Raw genomic sequence first — 13593 nt, 5'->3', positions numbered from 1 at the left:
ATGTCCAGTTCCTGCTAATAAACAGCAAGAGTTAAGCAACTCATAAATCTCCCTCTCCCCCAAACTCTCTGAGTATCATCAGAAATGTATTTATTAGAGTTTGTCTTTCTTCATTTTGCCCTGATAAACTTAATGCAGCCCAGTAAGACGACATTGCCAGAAGACATACTGATGGTTTCCTGTGCTTCATCTTCAGAACACAAGCTCACTACACACAGGACAACTTATTCAAGCCAGAATGAAGACTTTATCAATCCAAACAAAAAAAGAGTTATTTTCTTCATTCCAGCTGCATGTCTCACTGAAAGATACAATCCATTTATTTGTATGTGAATTTTTGCTTGTGAAAATAGCTGCAAAGGCAGTGCTGGAGCCTAAAAATTTCTCTTTTTATCTACAAAGCATACTTACACAGTGAGAATGATATAAGAGTCACAAAACTCCATCCCTGGGACTCCTTCATGTATCATCCCCAACAGAGGTGTAACTGCTGGACTTGCAGAAAGCCCAGGCAATAGGCTATTGTGCATACAGAGAAGCGCGAGAAAAAAACCCAAAAAAATCCCACTGTCACCTCATCCAGGTTGTTTGCAGGCCACAAAGAAATTAATGTTGCTGGATTCATGCTATTTGGTCTAAGACAAAAATGGTTTCAGAAGTGATTATCACATAATATTCATTAGTTAGGAAAGCTTACATGCACTGCAATTGCACCTGCTAAGAAAAGTCTAGACGTAGCATAGAGTTGGGTGGGTTTTGCATGGGCATCATCATACGGCTCAGGAGAAGGAGACAAGACAGATGTTGTTTCAGTTTGCCCCAGTGACAAAGACTCAAAGTCAGCCCAAACTTATGTGTTTGTTAGAAAACCAAACCAGTGACCAGAGCTGTCCTCTCCACAGGACCAGAGACACCAGTGCCCTTTCCACTGAATAGCTCCCAAATCTGAATTTTTATAACTGTAACTAACTGGATATCTCTAACCCTTTGACTGAAGAGTAGGAATCATAGAATCATACAGGTTGGAAAAGACCTCTAAGATCATCGAGTCCAACCATCAACACAACACACCATGTCCACTACACCATGTCCCTAAGGGCCTCATCTACACGTCTTTTAAATACCTCCAGGGATGGTGACTCCACCACTTCCCTGGGCAGCCTGTTCCAAGGCCTGACCACTCTTTCAGTAAAGAAATTTCTCCTAATGTCCAGTCTAAACCTCCCTTGGCGCAACTTGAGGCCATTTCCTCCCATCCTATCACTAGTTACTTGGCAGAAGAGACCAACACCCACCTCGCTACAACCTCCTTTCAGGTAGTTGTAGAGCGCGATGAGGTCTCCCCTCAGCCTCCTCTTCTCCAGACTAAACAACCCCAGTTCCCTCAGCCGCTCCTCATAAGGCTTGTGCTCCAGGCCCTTCACCAGCTTTGTTGCCCTCCTCTGGACACGCTCCAGCACCTCCATGTCCTTCTTGTAGTGAGGGGCCCAAAACTGAACACAGTATTCATGGTGCGGCCTCACCAGTGCCGAGTACAGGGGCACGATCACCTCCCTGCTCCTGCTGGCCACGCTATTCCTAATACAGGCCAGGATGCCGTTGGCCTTCTTGGCCACCTGGGCACACTGCCGGCTCATTGTCGCGGTTTAACCTGGCAGGCAGCCAAATACCACGCAGCCGCTCGCTCACTCCCCCCGCCCCCAGCGGGACGGGGAGAGAATCGGAAGGGTAAGAGTGAGAAAAAACTCGTGGGTTGAGATAAAGACAGTTTAATAGAACAGGGAAAGAAAAGGAAAATAATAATGATAATGATAAAATATACAAAATTAGTGATGCACAATGCAATTGCTCACCACCTGCGCTGACCGATAACCAAGTAGCGATCGGTACTTCCTGGATCACGCCTACCCTTCATATACTGAGCATGACGTCACATGGTATGGAATACCCCATTGGCCAGCTGGGCTGGCTGTCCTGATTATGTTCCCTCCCATCTTGTGTACCTAGCTCAGTCAGTAGGCACGGGAGCTGTCCTTGGACTAGGAGGGCACTTAGCAACAACTGAAAACATCAGTGTGTTATCAACATTCTCCTCGTACTAAATCCAAAACACAGCACTAGGAAGAAATTTAACCCTATCCCAGCCGAAACCAGGACAGTATCCACCCCTTATTCCATACCATTTACGTCGTGCTTAGGTCTCACATCTTTTTTAATACATTTCAATTAACCACCACTATCTTTCTTAATATATACACACATATATATATATGCACGCACAGATATCATTCCCTCGGTCTATGGACTATCCCTCTAAAATGTCCACTGAGTTCATTTAGTCCATGACTTTGGGCTCCATCTGTTATAACAGTCTTTCAGGGCCGAAGAGATGGTGTGCGGTGTTGGGCCGTTGCATCCTGAAGCCAGTTCTCATTTCGGTACTGCTGCGCTCGTCCAGTTCTATCATCGTTGCACTTCGCTCGGTTTCATTGGAGTTAGTTCATTCTTCACTAATCTGGGTGATTTTCACTGCTATACCACTGCTATATCATAGAAATAATGACATACAATATCATGTAACAGTTGACATCAAAATTCAGTTCACTGGCTATTTTCACCCAAAATCAAATCCCCTTGAGGTACACACCGGACCTCCCCATCCTTTCGCATCACCCACCAAGTGTACCCAGGTCCTTGAGCAAAAGCAATCCCACGGATGGGTTTTCCCTTGCCAGAGGCAGGAGTAACCCAGACTGTCTTCCCCAGCATATTTCTCATATGCACGACAGGGACTTTATCTCCATCTACAGTACGTAAGAGTCTTGATTGGGCAGGGCCAGCTCGATTGGCAGATCCCCTGGTATTGACTAACCAGGTGGCCTTTGCTAAATGTGTGTCCCAATGTTTGAATGTCCCACCACCCATTGCTCTCAGCGTAGTTTTTAGCAGTCCATTGTATCGTTCGATTTTCCCGGAGGCTGGTGCATGGTAGGGGATGTGATAGACCCACTCAATGCCGTGCTCTTTGGCCCAGGTGTCTATGAGGGCGTTTCGGAAGTGAGTCCCGTTGTCTGACTCAATTCTTTCTGGGGTGCCATGTCGCCACAGGACTTGCTTTTCAAGGCCCAGGATGGTGTTCCGGGCAGTGGCATGGGGCACAGGGTATGTTTCCAGCCATCCGGTGGTTGCTTCCACCATGGTGAGCACATAGCGCTTACCGTGTCGGGTTTGTGGGAGCGTGATATAATCAATCTGCCAGGCCTCCCCATATTTATATTTCAACCATCGTCCCCCATACCAAAGAGGCTTTACTCGCTTGGCTTGTTTGATTGCAGCGCACGTTTCTCATTCGTGGATAACCTGTGCAATAGCGTCCATGGTCAAGTCCACCCCTCGATCACGAGCCCATCTATATGTTGCATCCCTTCCTTGATGGCCTGACGCGTCATGGGCCCACCGAGCTATAAATAGTTCACCCTTATGTTGCCAGTCCAGATCCACCTGAGCCACTTCAATCTTTGCAGCCTGGTCCACCTGCTCGTTATTTTGATGTTCCTCAGTAGCCCGACTCTTGGGTACGTGAGCATCTACGTGACGTACTTTTACAGTCAGGTTCTCTACCCGGGCTGCAATATCTTGCCACAACGCGGCAGCCCAGATGGGTTTACCTCTGCGCTGCCAGTTGTTCTGCTTCCACTGCTGCAACCACCCCCACAGGGCATTTGCCACCATCCATGAGTCAGTATAGAGATAGAGTACTGGCCATTTTTCTCGTTCAGCAATGTCCAAGGCCAGCTGGATGGCTTTCACCTCTGCAAACTGGCTCGATTCACCTTCTCCTTCAGCAGTTTCTGCAACTTGGCGTATAGGACTCCATACAGCAGCTTTCCATCTCCGATGCTTTCCCGCAAGGCGACAGGACCCATCAGTGAACAGGGCATATTGCTTCTCGTTTTCTGGTAGTTTATTATACAGTGGGGCTTCTTCAGCACGTATCACCTCCTCCTCTGTGGATATGTCAAAATCTTTGCCTTCTGGCCAGTTCGTGATCACCTCCAAGATTCCTGGGCGACTGGGGTTTCCTATTCGGGCCCGTTGTGTGATCAGTGCGACCCACTTACTCCACGTAGCATCGGTTGCATGATGTGTAGAGGGGAAGCTCCCTTTGAACATCCAGCCCAGCACCGGCAGTCGGGGTGCCAGGAGGAGCTGTGCTTCAGTACCAACCACTTCCGAAGCAGCTTGAACCCCTTCATATGCTGCCAATATCTCCTTCTCAGTTGGAGTGTAGCGGGCCTCGGATCCTCTGTATCCCCGACTCCAGAACCCCAGGGGTCGACCTCGAGTCTCCCCTGGTGCTTTCTGCCAGAGGCTCCAGGTGGGACCATTCTCCCCGGCTGCGGTGTAGAGCACATTCTTTACATCTTGTCCTGCCTGGACTGGCCCAAGGGCTACTGCATGAACTATCTCCTGTTTAATTTGCTCAAAGGCTTGTCGTTGCTCAGGGCCCCATTTGAAGTCGTTCTTCTTCCTGGTCACTTGATAGAGAGGGCTTACGATCTGACTGTAATTTGGAATATGCATTCTCCAAAAACCCACAACGCCTAAGAAAGCTTGCGTTTCCTTTTTGTTAGTCGGTGGAGACATGGCTGTTATTTTATTGATCACATCTGTTGGGATCTGACGACGTCCATCTTGCCATTTTATTCCTAAAAACTGGATCTCCTGTGCAGGTCCCTTGACCTTACTTTGTTTTATGGCAAAACCAGATTTCAGAAGGATTTGAATTATTTTCTTCCCTTTCTCAAAAACTTCTTCTGCTGTGTTGCCCCATACGATGATGTCGTCAATGTACTGCAGGTGTTCTGGAGCCTCACCCTGTTCCAGTGTGGTGTGGATTAGTCCATGGCAAATGGTAGGGCTGTGTTTCCACCCCTGGGGCAGTCGGTTCCAGGTGTACTGGACGCCCCTCCAAGTGAAAGCAAACTGTGGCCTGCACTCTGCCGCCAAAGGGATGGAGAAGAAGGCATTAGCAATGTCAATTGTGGCGTACCACTTGGCTGCCTTTGACTCCAGTTCGTATTGAAGTTCTAGCATGTCCGGCACGGCAGCACTCAGTGGCGGCGTGACTTCGTTCAGGCCACGGTAGTCTACTGTTAGTCTCCACTCTCCATTAGACTTTCGCACTGGCCATATGGGACTGTTGAAGGGTGAGCGAGTCTTGCTGATCACTCCTTGGCTCTCCAGTCGACGAATCAGCTCATGGATGGGGATCAGAGAGTCTCGGTTGGTGCGGTATTGCCGCCGGTGCACTGTTGTGGTAGCGATTGGTACCTGTTGTTCTTCAACCCTCAGCAACCCCACAACAGAAGGATCCTGTGAGAGACCGGGCAAGGTGGACAGCTGTTTAATTTCCTCCGTCTCCAGGGCAGCTATACCAAAAGCCCACCGGTACCCTTTTGGGTCCTTGAAATACCCTCTCCTGAGGTAGTCTATGCCAAGGATGCACGGAGCCTCTGGGCCAGTCACAATGGGGTGCTTCTGCCACTCATTCCCGGTTAGGCTCACTTCGGCCTCCAACACAGTTAACTCTTGGGATCCCCCTGTCACTCCAGAAATACAAATGGGTTCTGCCCCTTTATAGCCTGATGGCATCAGGGTGCACTGTGCACCGGTGTCTACGAGAGCCTTATACTCCTGTGGGTCTGATGTGCCAGGCCATCGAATCCACACAGTCCAGTAAACCCGGTTGTCCCTTTCCTCCACCTGGCCGGAGGCAGGGCCCCTCTAGTTCTGGTCATAGTATCCATCTCTCACTTCTTGCAAACGTGAGTCAAGAATTTCTTCATTGCAATTACAATCCAAAGTAAGATCAGCCCTTCTACTCTGTCTGGGGAACTGTTCACTGGAAACTGGACCGTCGTGAGACAGGTTTTTCCTGACAACTGGAGCAGCATTTTTCCTGGGAGAACCCCCTTGTGTCATTGTTTTTCCTTGCAACTCACGTACACGTGCCTCTAGGATGAAGGTAGGTTTTCCATCCCACTGCCTCATGTCCTCTCCGTGGTCACGCAGGTAAAACCACAGGGTGCCCCGTGGTGTGTACTTTCGATATCCTCTCTCTTGAGGAGAAAAACGCTGACTCCTAATGGCTGAGATACTGGTCCGTACAGGTGGAGAATAAGACATATCCTCTTTGAGTTGCTGGACCTCCCGGGACAGTTTCTCCACAGCCGAGACAAGGGAGGAGGAGATAGTTTCTTCAAAATCCCGAAGTCTGCTAACCACCTCATCCACCGTTGGTGCTTCTTCCTCTTTCCAGCACAGTACTGCCAACGAACTGGCATACGATGCTGGTGCGCTCCGTACCAACTTCCGCCACATGGGTCGCGTGCACTGGACGTCATCTGGATCTTTGGGTGTTAGGGGGTCATCCAGGTCACTATAAACCACCTCCAGCACGCCTAGTTCTCTCAGGTACTGGATACCTCTCTCCATAGTGGTCCATTTGCCTAGGCGATATATAACATCTTCCTTGAAGGGATACCTTTCCTTTACGCCTGACAGCAGTCGCCTCCAGAGGCTGAGGACCTGTGTCCCTTTTCCAATTGCTTTGTCAATACCTGCTTCCCTAGCAAGGGATCCCAGTTGTTTGGCCTCCTTCCCCTCTAATTCCAGGCTACTGGCCCCATTATCCCAGCATCGGAGCAGCCAGGTAACAATATGCTCGCCTGGACGACGGCCGAAATCTTTCCGCATATCTCGCAACTCATTCAGGGATAAGGATCGGGTGGTTTCCGTCTCGTTTATGAGTTCTTCCTCTTCCTCCTCCCCTCCTCGTGATGGCCCTGGTTTTCCATCATCCTTTTCTACACGACCTGACTTCCGCTTCAAAGATTTCTTCTTCTGTACAGGGGCGACGGATACCAGCGACGGTTGGTCCTCTGGTTCAGCTGTAGTACCTGTCGCGAGGGTTTGGGTAGCTGCAGTGCCTGTTGCGGGGGTTGGGGTAACTGTAGTGACTGTTGCCGGGGTCTGAGTAGCCATAGTGGTTGTTGTGGGGGTTGAAGTAGCCACGGTGCCTGTCGCAGGGGTTTGAGTAGCCACAGTGGTTGCCGTGCGGGTTGAAGGAGCTACAGTGCCTGTCGTGGGAGTTTGAGTAGTCACTGTATCTGTTGCTGGGGTTGATCTCTGGACAGTATTCCTGAATAGTTGTTTAACTCTAAACAAGGCCTGAACCACATTCAGAAGACATAGCAATATGAACATGCTCGTTTGAACATCCCAAGGATATTCAAAATTCTCAGGGAATATTGTAGACGTCTTCATGAAGAGGATAGAAGAAAAAGGAGTTTCTGAAGATATGGAGGGGAAGGTGAACAAGTGGGAGAAAGTGTCCCATCTTGTCTCCCCCCTAAATTCATCCTCTGAGGTGAAGACGTAAAAAGTGTAATTATTAATAGTTTCCAAAAGATAGCTCCCAAAGAACAGGAATGATGGCAGTGCTGAGTACAGGCTCGTGACCAATAATTTTATCATAACATAAAGCCAGGTCACACAGTATAGCAAAGCAATGACCTTAATCCATTTCCCAGAGATGACCAACCCCACATAAAAACTGATAATCAGCAGTATAGACAGCCAGTAAGGTGCTATATACCACAACTGCAAGAACAGATCCAAAAACTCTGAGAGCAAATAAATCAACATTGTGAACATCGAGTACTAAATTGATATAATGAATGCTTATAACAAATTTGTTTTAACCCGTTCGGGTCAGATGTGTCGTTATCTCAACCCTTCGAGCCCCACGTTGGGCGCCAAAAAGGACTGTCGCGGTTTAACCTGGCAGGCAGCCAAATACCACGCAGCCGCTCACTCACTCCCCCCACCCCCAGCGGGACGGGGAGAGAATCGGAAGGGTAAGAGTGAGAAAAAACTCGTGGGTTGAGATAAAGACAGTTTAATAGAACAGGGAAAGAAAAGGAAAATAATAATGATAATGATAAAATATACAAAATTAGTGATGCACAATGCAATTGCTCACCACCCGCGCTGACCGATAACCAAGTAGCGATCGGTACTTCCTGGATCACGCCTACCCTTCATATACTGAGCATGACGTCACATGGTATGGAATACCCCATTGGCCAGCTGGGCTGGCTGTCCTGATTATGTTCCCTCCCATCTTGTGTACCTAGCTCAGTCAGTAGGCACGGGAGCTGTCCTTGGACTAGGAGGGCACTTAGCAACAACTGAAAACATCAGTGTGTTATCAACATTCTCCTCGTACTAAATCCAAAACACAGCACTAGGAAGAAATTTAACCCTATCCCAGCCGAAACCAGGACACTCATGTTCAGCCGGCTGTCAATCAGCACCCCCAAGTCCTTTTCCTCTGGGCAGCTTTCCAGCCACTCTTCCCCAAGCCTGTAGCGTTGCCTGGGGTTGTTGTGGCCGAAGTGCAGGACCCGGCACTTGGCCTTGTTGAACCTCATACAGTTGGCCTCGGCCCATCGATCCAGCCTGTCCAGGTCCCTCTGCAGAGCCTTCCTACCCTCCAGCAGATCAACACTCCCGCCCAACTTGGTGTCGTCTGCAAATTTACTGAGGGAGCACTCGATCCCCTCGTCCAGATCATTGATAAAGATATTGAACAGGACCGGCCCCAGTACTGAGCCCTGGGGAACACCACTCGTGACCGGACGCCAACTGGATTTAACTCCATTGACCACAACTCTCTGGGCTCGGCCATCCAGCCAGTTTTTTACCCAGCGAAGAGTGTACCTGTCTAGGTCGTGAGCCGCCAGCTTCTCTAGGAGAATGCTGTGGGAGACAGTGTCAAAGGCCTTACTGAAGTCCAGGTAGACCACAACCACAGCCTTTCCCTCATCCACTAGGTGGGTCACCTGGTCATAGAAGGAGATCAGGTTGGTCAAGCAGGACCTGCCTTCCATGAACCCGTGCTGGCTGGGACTGATCCCCTGGTTGTCCCGGACATGGCTCGTGAGCACCCTCAAAACCAACCGCTCCATGATCTTCCCCGGCACCGAGGTCAGGCTGACCAGCCTGTAGTTCCCCGGATCCTCCCTCCGGCCCTTCTTATAGATGGGCGTCACATCGGCGAGCCTCCAGTCGTCCGGGACTTCCCCAGTTAACCAGGACTGCTGGTAAATGATGGAGAGCGGCTCGGCAAGCTCCTCCGCCAGCTCCCTCAGTACCCTCGGGTGGATCCCATCCAGCCCCATAGACTTGTGAGCGTCCCGGTGGCGTAGCAGGTCATTAACTTCATCCTCTTGAATTATGGGGGGTTTATCCTGCTCGTCGTCCTTGTCTTCCAGCTCAGGGGGCTGAGTACCCTGAGGATAACCACTCTGACTACTAAAGACTGAGGCTAAGAAGGCGTTGAGTACCTCAGCCTTTTCCTCATCCTTGGTGGCAACGTTCCCCCCCACATCCAATAGAGGATGGAGATTCTCCTTGGCTCTCCTTTTGTCATTAACATACTTATAAAAGCATTTTTTGTTGTCTCTCACGACAGTGGCCAGGTTGAGTTCTAGCCGGGCTTTTGCCTTTCTAATTTCCTCTCTGCACGACCTAACGCGATCCCTGTACTCTTCCTGAGTTGCCTGCCCCTTCTTCCAAAGGTGATAAACTCTCCTTTTTTTCCTGAGTCCCAGCCAGAGCTCCCCATTCAGCCAGGCCGGTCGCCTTCCCCGCCCGTCCTTCTTGCGGCACATGGGGACAGCCCGCTCCTGCGCCTTTAAGACTTCCTTCTTGAAGAACATCCAACCTTCCTGGACCCCTTTGCCCTTCAGGACTGTCCCCCAAGGGACCCTCTCGACCAGTGTCCTGAGCAGGCCAAAGTCCGCCCTCCGGAAGTCCATGGTAGCGGTTTTGCTGGCCCCCCTCCTTACTTCACCAAGTATGGAGAATTCTACCATTTCACGGTCGCTAAGCCCAAGCCGGCCTCCGACCACCACATCTCCCACCAGTCCTTCTCTGTTTGTGAACAGCAGGTCAAGCGAGGCATCTCCCCTAGTGGGCTCGCTTACCAGCTGCGTCAGGAAGTTATCTTCCACACACTCCAGGAACCTCCTCGACTGTTTCCTCTCTGCCGTGTGGTATTTCCAGCAGACGTCCGGAAAGTTGAAGTCCCCCACGAGAACAAGGGCTAGCAACTGGGAGACTTCTGCCAGCCTCTGGTAGAATATTTCGTCTGCCTCCTCGTCCTGGTTGGGTGGTCTATTACAGACTCCCAGCAGGATATCTGCCTTGTTGGCCTTCCCCCTCATCCTTACTCACAAGCACTCGACCTCGTCATCACTACCATTGAGCTCTAGACAGTCGAAGCACTCCCTAACATACAGGGCTACCCCACCGCCTCTCCTTCCTCGCCTGTCCCTTCTGAAGAGCTTATAGCCATCCATTGCAGCACTCCAGTCGTGAGACTCATCCCACCACGTTTCCGTGATGGCGACTAAGTCATAGCTACCCCGCTGCACAATGGCTTCCAGCTCCTCCTGTTTGCCGCCCATGCTGCGTGCATTGGTATAGAGGCACTTGAGCTGGGCTGCCGATTTCTCCCCCGACATTGGCGTGCGGTCCCTAGGCTCTTCTCTAGTGAGCCTGGTTTTATCCCCTTCGAACCTAGTTTAAAGCCCTCTCGATGAGCCCCGCCAACTCATACGCAAGAATCCTTTTCCCCCTGTGATACAGCTGAACTCCGTCCGTCGCCAGCAGGCCCGGTGCCCTGTAAACCTCCCCGTGGTCAAAGAAGCCAAAATTCCGCCAGTGGCACCAGCCCCTAAGCCACGTGTTGATCCGATGAGTTTTCCTGTTCCTTTCAGTGTTCTGCCCTGCCACTAAAGGGATCGAGGAAAACACTACCTGTGCTCCCGATCCTTCCACCAGTCGCCCCAGTGCCCTGAAGTCCCTTTTGATCCCTTCGGGACTTCTCTCTGCAACCTCCTCACTGCCAGCCTGTATAACCAGTAGCGGGTAGTAATCGGAGGCCTGCACGAGACTAGGGAGCTTCCTAGTAATGTCCTTCACCCGGGCCCCAGGGAGGCAGCAGACTTCCCTGTGGGATGGGTCTGGCCGACAAATTGGGCCCTCCGTCCCCCTCAGAAGGGAATCACCTATGACAATTACCCTCCTTTTTTTCTTAGCGGAGGCAATCGTAATTTGTGGGGCTGGCTGCCTCGCCTCAGGCAACCCCCTGGATGGGCCTTTATCTGCGTCCTCTTTTGTCTGGCCCTCAAGTTCCAGAGCCCCATATCTGTTGTGTAGGGGCAACTGGGAAGGTTGAGGTGAGGGAGGCTGGGCGGGGGTTCGCCTGGCACCCCGAGCAGGGACCTGTTTCCATTCCCCTCCGTCGCCTGGGTCCCCTCCTTCTGCCTGGTGGCAAGAGGGCAGGGGATCCTCCGCTTCTTGCGGAGCCTCCGTGTGCTGCCCTTGCCTCAGGGACGGCAGGGTGCGGCTCCACCAATCTATCTCCCTCTCACACTCCCTGATACTCCTTAACCTCTCCACTTCCTCTTTCAGCTCTGCCACCAGGCTGAGCAGATCATCCACCTGGTCGCAGCGCACACAGGCGTCATCTCTGCTGCCCTCCTGTACAAGGGACAGCCTCAGGCACACCCTGCAGCCGGAGGTCTGGACAGATGTATGTTTGCGTACGGGCTCGGTCTGGGTCGCCACGTTTCTCCTGGCGATGGCTTTCGGCCGAGTGGAAACCATGGCCAGGTCCTCTTCTGGGAGGGCGACGACCACGAGTTGAGCTAGCCTCTGGAGCCTGGAGGGGGGCTGCGCCCTGCTCGCACGCCCTGCCGGCGCGAACTGCCGCGCCGCGCCGCGCCGCGCTCCGGGTCGCTCGCGCTCCCTGGGGGCTGCTTTTGTATCTGAGGGGGTTTGGCCGCCGTCCCTCCTGTCCCCGCCCACGCTGAGTCAGAGCTGCCGCTCGTCAGGACTCACTCCTCCGGCTCGGGGGAGGGGGGCTGGGGCACCCTCTCGCTCCCTGCGCTTTTGCCTTCGCGGTTTTTGCCGCGGTTTTGCCGCTTCAGGAAGGGTCCCCCGGCGCGATCCTCCGCTCCGGAGCCCTTCGTCTCGGTGGCTTCGAATGAAATGGCGGGTGCCCTGGGTTTTAAACTGCCGCCGTCCCTCCTGTCCCCGCCCACGCTGAGTCAGAGCTGCCGCTTGTCAGGAGCTCGCTCCTCCGGCTCGGGGGAGCGGGGCTGGGGCACCCTCTCGCTCCCTGCGCTTTTGCCTTCGCGGTTTTTGCGGCGGTTTTGCCGCTTCAGGAAGGGTCCCCCGGCGCGATCCTCCGCTCCGGAGCCCTTCGCCTCGGTGGCTTCGGCGGTTGTTCCTCTGGTTCAGCTGTAGTACCCGTCGGCATTAGAGAAATGGCTTTTTACCACATCGCACCCCGAGGAGACTTTCTACATTCCAGCTCCCTTTCCAGGACTTCCCCTGAGCAATTTCCAGATGAGGGGAGGAAAGGATTCACCCCTCCAGGTGCATCCAGCTGAGATTAGCCTCAGGGAGCTACAGGCAGGACGGGCAGGTGAGACACGGCTGGGTGGGAATGGTGCACTGCCTACCTCCATCTTCTCTGCATTGTGATATTGCTGTCTCCACTGCAGCCCCAAGCCCGCCCCAGCATATGTCCTGTCCCTTCCCCAGCGAGTGACTGGGAGTGTGTTCCCCAACCACTGAGGGATGTGGCCAGGGAAACACACTGGAGTGGGGGTGGGGATGGAGCAGCACAGGGAGGACACTGAGAAGGCACCCCAGCTCTGCCTCGCTGTGCTCCCGGTGGCTGCCAGTTCTGCACCACTCTCCTGCCCTCCCTTCCCCAGCCCCGGGTGCCAGCCCTGCAGCTGAGCTAAGATGCTGCCTGAAATCGGGCACCCAGCAACTCTGGAAGGTTTAGAGCTGAGGTCTAAATTGGTCTCCTGAAATGATATCCTAAAATCACACCTGATGTTCACCTTTAGCACCACAGAAAGCAGCATAAAGGAAGAAGGAGCATAGTCACTGGGGAAGCAAAATGATCAAAATGACTGAGTATGAGATAAGGGACAGAAGTGCTCTACACAGTACAGAATAGAGCTGAAAGTGATCCACTGACCCACGCTTAATGCCGGTGAGAAATTTCCACAAAGGCAAAGGCTAGAAATAGAAGCTGGATAGACTTGTTCTTTTACTCAGGCAGTGGTTTCTGCTGAGGGAGTGGCTATGCCTCGTGGGCACTGCAGAGGGGAAAGAATGGAACATTTTGCTTACATATGTCAGCCCTCCTGAAGACCAATTGCTTCTGCAGCAGAAGAGCTAATAAAAAAATTTGACAATGCACTCAAATGGAAAAGAAAGTTTTGCTTTCAGGTTTCCTCCCTGTCGTGGGGGTTGAAGTAGCCGCAGAGACTGTCGTGGGGTTTTGAGTAGCCACCGTGTCTGTAGCCGCTCCCGGGACCCGCCGCTCCGCCCGCCCCGACGAGGCACCGCCATTTGCCCTCCTTCTTCTCTTGTTCCTGAGGGTTGATCTCTGGACAGTATTCCTGAATAGTTGTTTAACCCTAAACAAGGCCTGAA

At 52.1% G+C, this 13593-nt stretch overlaps 1 pseudogene; it reads right to left on the bottom strand.

Moving 5' to 3' along the window:
- The window catches only part of LOC142074947 (granzyme A-like), a 60523-nt pseudogene that overhangs the window by 4123 nt on the left and 42807 nt on the right, over nt 1–13593 (bottom strand).

This window comes from Calonectris borealis, chromosome W (genome assembly GCF_964195595.1).
Source record: "Calonectris borealis chromosome W, bCalBor7.hap1.2, whole genome shotgun sequence".
In the NCBI taxonomy this organism is placed as follows: domain Eukaryota; kingdom Metazoa; phylum Chordata; class Aves; order Procellariiformes; family Procellariidae; genus Calonectris; species Calonectris borealis.
Note: the sequence above shows the minus strand (reverse complement) of the source record. Positions and strands in the feature narration are given on the sequence as shown.